Source organism: Oreochromis aureus, linkage group 9 (assembly GCF_013358895.1).
Source record: "Oreochromis aureus strain Israel breed Guangdong linkage group 9, ZZ_aureus, whole genome shotgun sequence".
In the NCBI taxonomy this organism is placed as follows: domain Eukaryota; kingdom Metazoa; phylum Chordata; class Actinopteri; order Cichliformes; family Cichlidae; genus Oreochromis; species Oreochromis aureus.
The window spans coordinates 30298100-30308782 of NC_052950.1; positions in this window are offsets into that span (position 1 = coordinate 30298100).

Sequence of the window (10683 nt, forward strand, 5' to 3'; positions counted from 1 at the left end):
CCTAGTGAAAAATGGCCATTTGGGTCCCAAGGGCAAAGGATGGGTATAAATTTTGAGGGATGCTCAAGGGTTAAATTACTAACAGGTTTTTACTGTAGATGTGGTGTTATTGTAGTATGTGGTTTCACCAAGCCACTTTACTTTGTGAGGGGTTGGAGCTACAGGTGGGTTTGCAGACTGTAAAATGTCCACCATTTAATGATATTTTTGAAATAAACTCTGGTTTTAAACAAACTGCCCTCTCAAAGGGAGATTTCAGCTGTCAGCTGTTCCTGATTATTGCAACATGAAGACAAATTCCTGATAATGCATTGCTTTAAATGGAGAAAATCTTGAGGGATGGCTGTTATGAGGAAAGGCAGCCCAGAAACTACCAGCGACACACATCGTTGTGTGCCTCAACTTTTGGTCTTTTGGCCTTTTCGATAGAAAAAGTGATAAAGAGAAGTAAGACAAAAGGGACAAGAGAGGAGAGCTGGAAGGGGGGCGCCCAATCTGGCTTCCCACACCTCCCCGCCGGAACGGGCTGTTTGCTCTACCTCCCCACTGCCTCCAAGGGACGCCCCCTGATCAATCCTGGGCATGTGTCTCGTGGTTATCTGACTGCCTTAGCTGCCCAAGTGACGTCAGCCTGCCGGTGTGCCTGTCCTCTCATCCCAATCTCTCTAAGCAGTTTTCCTGTTGTACTGGCAAAAAAAGCCCCTGCAGTCAGCTGAGGCTGAAGAAGTCACTTGGATGAGTGGCGAAATGTTTCTCCTACTGCAAAAGCTACGTCCAGATGAACAGAATCAAACTTTTAGGAATGGTGGAGGTGGTGGGACTGGGGGGCTGAAGGAGTTGAAAGTGTGGGGTGGGGGAGTAACAGGTCTGTCCCTGTTTGTGGAAACCACAGGAGGAGCTGTTCAGGCTGTTGCTGGGTGTGAATTGTTGATGGAGTCTTTGGAGGTTTTATCTAATACTGCAGCGGTGAAAACTCAAATAGCTGATAATGAAGAGAGAAGAAATACTGATGCAGGCAATACCAACAAGATGGATCGGCTCGTGTGGCGTCAGATGGATCACTGGCCTCAGTGATTCCTTGAAAGTCAGTGTTTGTGTTAAAAGATTCACAACTTCTACAGCTCGTTGACTTTCTATGACATCCTTAAATCAGTTTGCTGTTTTATATGGATGGGGAGGAATTCACATGAGCAGAAAGGAATAATTTATTCAGTTATCAAAGTAAAGCACAGCAAGTCTACAAGATGATCGAGGAAAACTAGAAACTAGACTCATTGTACTGAGCAGGTACTTCCTTAACAACAGTGCCCCCTAGAGTAATATATGCATTACTGAAGACAGTAATGCATATATCATGTTATGTTTGATTTTTCGTTTTTGCTCATACATAACAGTTAAATATTTAGGATGTTGTGGGGATAAAACCAAACACTTCAGTCAACCCACACTTGGACCCTGAAATGTGTGAAGATCTAAATATTTATCAAAGTCAGATTTATCATATAATGGGACAGTGAGGCTGAGGAGGTCCTGCAGAACTGCTTTGAGACAACTGACTGGCAGATATTTGTGGATGCAGCTGATGGCAACATCAATGAACTCACAGACTCTGTCATTGGATATATTGGAAAGTGCATGGATGATATTATCACAAAAACCACTGTCTGCATATATCCAAATCAGAAACCCTGGGTAAATAAAGACGTTCGTGCCAAGCTAAAAGTGCGGACCTCTGCCTTTAACTCCGGGGATGCTGATCTAAGCAGCCAGGTACAACCTCTGAAAGTCCATAAAAAAGGCCAGAAAGGACTACAGGAACAAAATGGAGTCCAGCTACCACAGCTTTGACACCAGGCGACTGTGGAATGGACTGCACTGCATCACTGACTACAAGAAGGTCAACACAGTCAGTGTTCAGCCCACTGCATCTCTCGCAGACGAGCTTAACAACTTCTATGCTCGTTTTTGACGCAGACAACAGAGAGCAGATCCTCTACCCTCAGGAGGACAGTGAGGCTGTAACTCTAACTCTGAAAACAGAAGCTGTGAGATGGACCTTTAAAAAGGTCAATCCTCACAAAGCCCCAGGACCGGACGGCATCCCAGGCCGGCTACTCAGAGTGTGTGCAGACGAGCTGGCAGAGGTGTTCACCAACATGTTCAACCTCTCCCTGAGGCAGTCAGTGGTCCCCACGCCCCTCAAAGCATCCACCATCATTCCCGTTCCCAAAAATCAGTGGTCTCTGAAGCGAGATCGATCAACTGCAGATCAGACAACAAACGCACGGAGGCTCCAGAAAAGTGCAATCGAACGATGAGTTTATTAACACCGTAGAACAACCATCAGCATATGGCCTGTTTTGCTCTGACAAAAATACACTGGTTTCTGGTTTTATAGCATAGAGGATCACGCCCCCACATACACGTCAATACAGGTCAAAAATACATTGTGTACAGTCATTGTTTACAGACAAGGGTACATCTTGTACATCTCTAATAACTGTAAACAGACATATAACTTCTCTTTTGATAACACCTTCCAGCTTCAGGGTCTCTAAGGGCTAATAATTGACCCTTGTCCTCAATCTCTAAGTAGACTGAATTACAGCAAGTCTCAAATAAGAAGCAGAAGACACTTGGGCCTTCGCTCAGGCCTGCTACTAGATTTATGTGTATTGTAAGCATGCATGCAATTAACCTGCTATGTTCTCATCTTCCCTCAACATGTATCACCTGGACACTCTCACCAGTGAAGCTTAAAACCCTCTTGGATAGAACATCAACTCTAAACAAGCACAGATATGCAATGTGTATAAAATGATCATAACTACACCTGTAAATAGAAAGGTCAATGTGATGACAAACATATTCAATGCAATATGAACCCTGTAAGAAATATTACTGCACGGGGCTCAGCCCTGGTGCAGGGGCCTCTGGTGCATCGGCCTAACTGGGGGCTCTTCAACTGGCAGGAGGTTGTTCCATCCTTGCAGAAGTCCACTCTGCAGGTGGGGGAGAGACACAGGAGAGGTGGAGAATAAACCTAACCTGGGTGTCTGTTGTCTTGTGTAGTCTGGAGATGATTGAATGTTGGGGTGGGTATAGTTTCTCTCTGCGGTGGGGTGGGGTGAGCTTCCCCAGGTCCTGTGGGGCTTAGCGGTGCTGCTGCCATAGGCCCCGGTCTGGATGGGCCTGGGCTCCCTTGCCTTGGTGGGTACTAGAGGACGGGGTGCCTACTGGGGTCAGCGGGGAGCTGGCCCTAAGGAGGGCATCTTGCCCCTCCTTCTTTTCCTCCCCATCCCGGCTGCCTCCCTCTTCCCGCTCCACCACACCCACCCACACAGGTAGGACCTTGGGGTGCGGGTGTGTCACCAGGGTGCAGGGGAGGCATTCCCCCCCCTCTGTCCCCTTCTGGCCACCTGTGCCTCAATTTTATTTCACAACTTAGACATCCACATTATTCACACTCTCATAACACACAGACAGATAGACAGATAGACAGATAGACAGACAGACAGACAGGGCCTTGAGGGTGACCACGTTAACAGCGTCCAGAGGACGGTCTGTGTATTCAACCCTACCTCTGGCGCCGGTGTCCACCTCTCAATTTTAAATCCATGTAGACATTGAGGGTTCTCGGGAGGGGCCGTGCTAACACCTGCTGCTCTCTGGCAGCAGCACCATGCCCTCCCTTGTTTTAAATGCACTTTAGAACAACACGCAGCAACACTACACATGAGCGGGAGGAGGGAGGTATGGGGTCTTCACACACCCCGTTCTCTACTAGCCATCGGGCGGGGGCTGGGAGGAGGTGTTGGCTGTCCGATTGGCCTCCCTGCTGCTGCGGAGCCTGGGGGCGGTCTGCTTGCCTCCACCCGGGGAAAGGGTCACATCTCTTGGTTCTGGGTGCCGTTTCCCCTCTGGGGCGAGGGTACCTGGACCCGGGGCATAGAGTATGTTTGGGGAGTATGATTGTGTGTACATGTGTAATGGAGACCAGAGGTTCCATTACCTTGTTTGCATTGTTAGTATTTAATCGATGGATTGGGAATTTAAATTAGTATAATAAAGAAAAACCCATTAGTTCTTATGAATTCTTTTATTAGGTTTTGACATACAATTAAGTTGACAGCTTGTAAGGTGAAGAGACAGTGGGACTGGCCATCCTACCTGTGTCAGAGAAGAGCCAAAGTTAGAGCTGCTTGCAGTTAATCATTTGTCAATAACCTAAAGGTGTGTGAAATGAGAACTTATAAAGGTACTCACCTGTCCTGGTCGCCGTGCATGATGTGGAGCAAAAGATTGAAGCGGCTCAATCACCTGTTTAAGAGCTCTTGGAGCAGACCAGTGTGCCAGGTTAGGGAGTATGGATAAAGAGGGTTTTAATTTATATAGTAATGGGGAAGCTTATGTTATTGGTTTCTTTATAGTATGTGTTGGAAATATGTATATGTTTGTGATGTGCTTTAATGTTATTGCATGTTTGTTTGTGTGGAGGGTTATGGTTTCATGTTGATTAGTTAACCCCATACTTGGGCTATTCGGATGCTCACCTGATAAGGTAGAGTATAAAAGGAAGCCATTTTGTTTAGTTGGGTTTTTTTTTTTGTTAGTGTTCTTGTGCTGTTATCATGCTTCTTTAATAAAGTGCCAATCCAGGGATGTATTTTACTCCAGTCTCGCATCATATTATTGGATAGAACCTATGACCTTGGCCAAAACTGACAACATGTCTATGTATGTCTGTCCCTACGTTGGGTGAGTGCTGAGTGTTTGTATATGTGTGCATGAGGGTGGGAAAGCATGTTTATGTCTGTGTGTGCCTGTTTGTCTGTGTCTATATGTCAGGTCGGGTCTTAGACTCCACCTCCTGGTACTCCCAGGCCCTCCAAGTGTGGAGGCCTATCTCCCCTCACCACACTCCCTGCCGGTAACTGATGCCCTCAGGGGTTGGTGCATTGGTGGTTCTTGGTGTCCGGGCTGGGCGCTCAGGTATGCACCAGCTCACTCCCGGTGGCTACTTGGCGGGGCCTGGTGCCTGTCGCTCGGTCAGGCCTGTTCCGGGGCAAAGGGGGCCTCGGGCCTCCGGCCTCGGGCCTGCAACTCGGTTTACTCTGGCACAGCTGGCTGCCGGCAGAGCCGGCGGGCACGCCGGTGCAGCCCCTCTGGCTTCTGCCACGTGGCTACTGGGTGACCCCTCGTCTGGGGATCTCCTCAGCCCTTCCCAGGAAGGTGGCACGGATGCCCCTCGGTGGTACTCCTTGGGCTCTCGCACTCTGGGGCCTCTGGATGTCTGGAGCCTGGATCTCCTCCATGCCTGCTTCATGCCCTGGGGGACGGGGCTATGGGCCTCCACACCCTCTAGCAGACCGTTACATGGGGAAACCTTTTGTATACAAGCGTTGATCCACACAGGTGTGCACACGGGTGTTCACTGTTCGTGAGACATAAACTACACCTTTCTTAGCTGCTACTTCAAAGCACATTGTGCGCTGTCTGTCCTGCGTGCTGCACAACAACTTTCAATATTTAGTATTTACTGCTGTTCACACTTAGCTAGATTAACGTGATGGTGTTGTGTTTAGTATGTTGCTTTGTTTTTTGTTTGTTTTGGTTTTTGCTTGTCTTCTCTTCTTTTTCTCTCAACAGGTGATCCAGGAGATTTTTTTTTTCTCTTTGTCTTTGTAAGTGCCCTTTCTCACTGTCCCTTTTCCTTCTGTTTTTCTTTTCCTTCCTCTCTTTCTTTCTCCTTTCCTATCCCCCAGTCATGTCTGTCCCATCTGTAACAACTGAAAATAAAATAAATAATAACAACAAAGTTTGATCAAATGGACCAATACGGCAATGCCATGATGATCCATTTGGCAAAATAAATCCATTTGGTATCCTTGTTGGTCTTCAGACAACAATTCTGACGGCTAAAGAACCAAATGGGACGGACAAAAAAAAAAAAAGAAATATTACTGATAAAATAATACTATAAAACATGTTATTAATGCATTTATCATAAGGCAGAGTATATGGCAGCAATAAAAGAATCTCTAAATCCCAACATTCCCTCTTTTGACATTCCAACAAGGAATGTCACCACACTTCATGTTGTATCACTCCCTGCCCCACTCTATGGGTTCTAAGTTCATCTGGTAGATGGCCTCAACCCAGCCAGGGTTCGCAACCCTCGCCACTAGTTTTACCAACAATCCTCTGACACAAGGAATGATACAACAACCACCGATGACCAGTATTCCCAAACGTACAGTCAAAGAAAACATCACTGACATAGCCACACCTTTCCATTGTCCAAACACAGATGTCATCCAGGACTCCAGCGGATTTTCGATACCTGAGTGCTCATGCATAGTTTTAGACAATTCGATTTTGCACTCCCGTCAGTGAACTCGGACCCAATTGTTCTGCGAACCCCACCATGGCGTCCCTGGTTAGGTTAGAGAGTCTCAGCAGGTTGTAATGAACATAGTTAATGAGATCAACATTCTTGTTAGGTGTCACCCAAAGAAATATACTTTCAAATCCTACAGCTACCGGATTTACCAGCTTGTACTGTCTGGAACCCCTGGGCACTCCAATAGAGTCTATCCAGGTCGGAGAGTTTAACCTAGGGTCATATGCATGTGTACCCTGGGTCCCTCTTTTTGCCAAAATTTGTCTCTTACGTCTTGCGGCTAAAGTACGTGTGTTATGTTGTGGAATAGCCTTTACCTGGTTCCCAATAAGCATGAGCGGAGCTCCCAATCGCTTTCACCGCACATGTCCCTCACGCTTCCCATAGGAACACGAACTAACAGAGTATTTTCCCCACAATAATAATAGAGCCCACTTCTTGACCATGTTCCAATTACCGTGCTAGGGTCGCTTACATTGTTGGTGGTTCATCCCGTGAGTGTGACAGCACACCCAGTTGGGTCAATCTCTCCCACCTTGTACTTTTCATTATCTGTAGAGAACTTGAAACATGTAATTATCTTGTTTTGGCATAAATGGTCCCACTGTTGTCTGCTTTGAAATGGGAGGAAAAGTCTGGACAACAAAGTACAGTTGCCAGTAGTCACCGCATTCCTTGTTAGCTGCAACATACAATCATAGCCCCACTTATCTTCTAAATGCCACGGTGCGGGCTCTGTGAACAACCGTGGCCTAGCTGACGCACAGGCAACACAGTCAGAACATGTTGTTCTCTAGCATTTTGAGCCACCCAATCAAGCCAAAGATTACTGTCCTTAAAACCGATGGCACGCTCAATCAAATCCTTAGGCTTCAGTCTAGAGTAATCTGTTGTCAGAAGTAATCTCCCTTTTGGTTCCTGTTCCTTTTGAGCTACTGTTCCCGAAGTTACCATCTGATCAGTCAGAATGGTGATTAAACTTTTTCATGAGCGGCTTAGACTTTGCATCAACTAAATTTACCCTAAGCATATCATGGGGTCATTGCAGACCCATACATCATACGCTCTCCAGCTACTACTAGCTCCTGTACACTTAATAACGTCACACAAATCAAATGTGAATGAGCTGGTAGACCCTTTAACATAATTCAACTCTATGCCATTATTCATGCTGAGACACCCATCACCTTTACCTGACACCTCGCGCTTTTGTCTTTTTATCGATCCCATTTTGGCAACTACAGTCTCAGGAAGTGCTGTGCTGGACTGGCCTCCGTGTTCAGACAAGGGGTCCGGAGTGCCCTGCAAAATATAGATATCATTGTATACAATCACTGACATGTAGTTGTAAGGAACATTTTAATCAGTTTTTCTCATTATGTGTCTCTGATTCGTGTGTTTGCATCATGTTATATAAACTTTGTATCCTGGAATAAAACTCCCCTGCTTTTGTGGAGTCCTCAACTTGTCACCGCTCCTTTCTGCTGGCGTGGCGACCTTCTAAGCTGCTGCTCTTCTTTCTTCGGCCTTCCAGGTAGACTACTGGTTGGCCCGTTGCACAGGTGAGAGGATTTATTCTGCCTCTGCTCGTTACCACCTGTGTTGGGTGTAGAGGAGTTTTCCTCTACCAAGCTCTCATGTGCTGGTGCACACTGCGACCAATGATACCAGGTATCGCCTTTCCCTTTTAGTTGAACTGCTGTAGTTGTTATGGCAATGACCTCGTAAGGACCCGTCCAGCGTGGCTCCTTCCACTGCTGGAGTTCCTCGTGGGCTCAAATTCAGTTCCTTGTTTGCAGACTCAGTCTCTGTTGTGCTAATGATGTCATAGTGAACGCCTCCGAGTTCACATATGCCACCACACTATGTGTAGTCAGAACTTTTAGTGAGTGTTCTCTCACTACATCTGCTGTTTTCTATATTATTTTGGCAACCCCTGCTGCATGGTGTGTGCATGTAGGGTGCCTTGCTTCTGTTGGGCTCAACCTTATGCTGACATACATAAGTACCTGTCTTTCTTTATTCAATCATCTTCCGGGGGTGAGAGACCTCTGCACAGCTCAGACGCCAGTTGCAAGAGCTCTCTAACATTAAAATCATCAGCTGTGACTTATATGGTGTTATTTAGGTACTTCACACGTCACACAGGCTTGAACGTTGTTTATATGGGGAGTTCCTCTTTTTTGTGTCTATATCTATTAATATGCCTTGTGCACTAAAACTTCCTGTTTTTCAATCTGGCTGAGCACTTGTTTGTGAGTCAAAGGTGGCCTTGCTCTACAAGCCTTCATTATTAAAGTACATAAAACAAGATAATGAGCAGATACACATTAAAAATATTTCTTTTATTCCTAACATCTCCTGTCTGAATGACTACTGTCCTGTTGCACTGACATCCGTCACCATGAAGTGCCTGGAGCGGCTGGTCAAAGGTCACATCTGCTCCTCCCTCCCTGTCACACTGGACCCTCTTCAATGCACACCACCCTCACTCACCTGGAAAATGGGAATACATATGCAAGGATGCTCTTCATCGACTACAGCTCGGCATTTAACACCATCATCCCCTCAAAACTTGCCACGAAGCTCGTCGACCTTGGGCTGGGAACACCAATCTGCAGATGGATTCTAAACTTCCTCACAAACAGGCCCCAGGTGGTGAGAGTTGGTAAGCACACCTCCTCATCACTCATCCTAAACACAGGAACGCCACAGTGTGTGTGCTTAGCCCCCTCCTATATTCCCTGTTCACACACGACTGTGTTGCTAAACACGAGTCCAACATCATCATCAAGTTTGCGGATGACACAACCATCATAGGCCTCATCACAGACAGCACGAGACGGCCTATAGAGAGGAGGTGATGGCACTGTACGAGTGGTGTCTGGAAAATAACCTGACTCTCAACATCAGCAAAACTAGAGAAATGATAGTGGACTACCGGAAACGACCAGTCGGGGAACACCAGCCCATCCACATCAACGGTGTCAAGGTCGAAAGGGTCAGCAGCTTCAAATTCCTTGGAGTCAACATCACCGAGGACTTCTCCTGGACCCTTCACACAGACACTGCTTTCGGGAAAGCTCACCAGCGACTCTACTTCCTGAGGAGGCTGAGGAAGTTTGGCATGAACGCCAACATCACCTCGAATTTCTACAGGTGTGCGATCGAGAACTTGCTGACGAGCTGCATTACAGTTTGGTACGGAAGCTCTGCCAGCAGCCGTAAATCCCTACAGAGGGCGGTGAAGGCAGCAGAGCACATCACTGGCACGAGGCTTCCTGCCATTCAGGACATTTATCTCCAGCGATGCCTCCGTAAAGCACACAGCATCATCAAGGACCTGAGCCACCCAGCACATCAGCTGTTCTCCTTGTTACCATCTGGCAGACGTTACAGGAGTCTGTCTGCTCGGACTACAAGACTTAAAAACAGTTTCTACCACCAAGTCATACGACACCTCAACCACAACACTTAAACACAAACAACACAGTCCACAGGACGCACTCAGAAGCTACCCTGCAGCTTCACAAGTACTCTGTACAATCTGCACTGGTCACTCCACTTTATTGTTATTGATATTTATATTTAAAAAGTGCAATACTGTAATTTTCTGCTGCTCATTCCTGTGCAATATCCCATCTGCCCCCCCCCACGTCATATTTCTTTTCAAGATTTTCTTATTTAATCACTAGTGTACATATATTTATATTTATAGATACATATATATTTAGTCATCTTTTCTCTTTTACCACGACTCTCTAATATTTTGCTCTTTACTATTTTTGTATTTATTTATTATTTTATTTTATTTTATTATATTTTCTTCTACTGTACCATGCTGCAGAGTGACTGCTGCTCTTCAAACACATTTCATTGCAATGTTGACCCTGTGCTAACTTGCATATGACAAATAACACTGAAACTGAAACTAATATGTGATGTATAACTGTGTGTTATAGGGGAAAAACCAAAACAAGTGTGGGTATGGAGAGAAACAACAGAGTAACAGAGACTAATGAAACATTGCACAGACATAAATAATCCCATTTTTAAAATCAGTCACTCCTGTTAAAAGATAAGATATTATTAGAATACTTTTAAAAGGCTGAAAATGACCTTTACCTTACAATAACACACCTTGGAAACTCTTATTGTGATTAAGTGCTATATATAAAAGGAAATACATAAATACATTAATAAAAAATCATCTAAAATCAACTAATCAAACTCAGCCAGCACAAAAAAATGCAGTGAAATTGATCAAAAACTGAATTGAC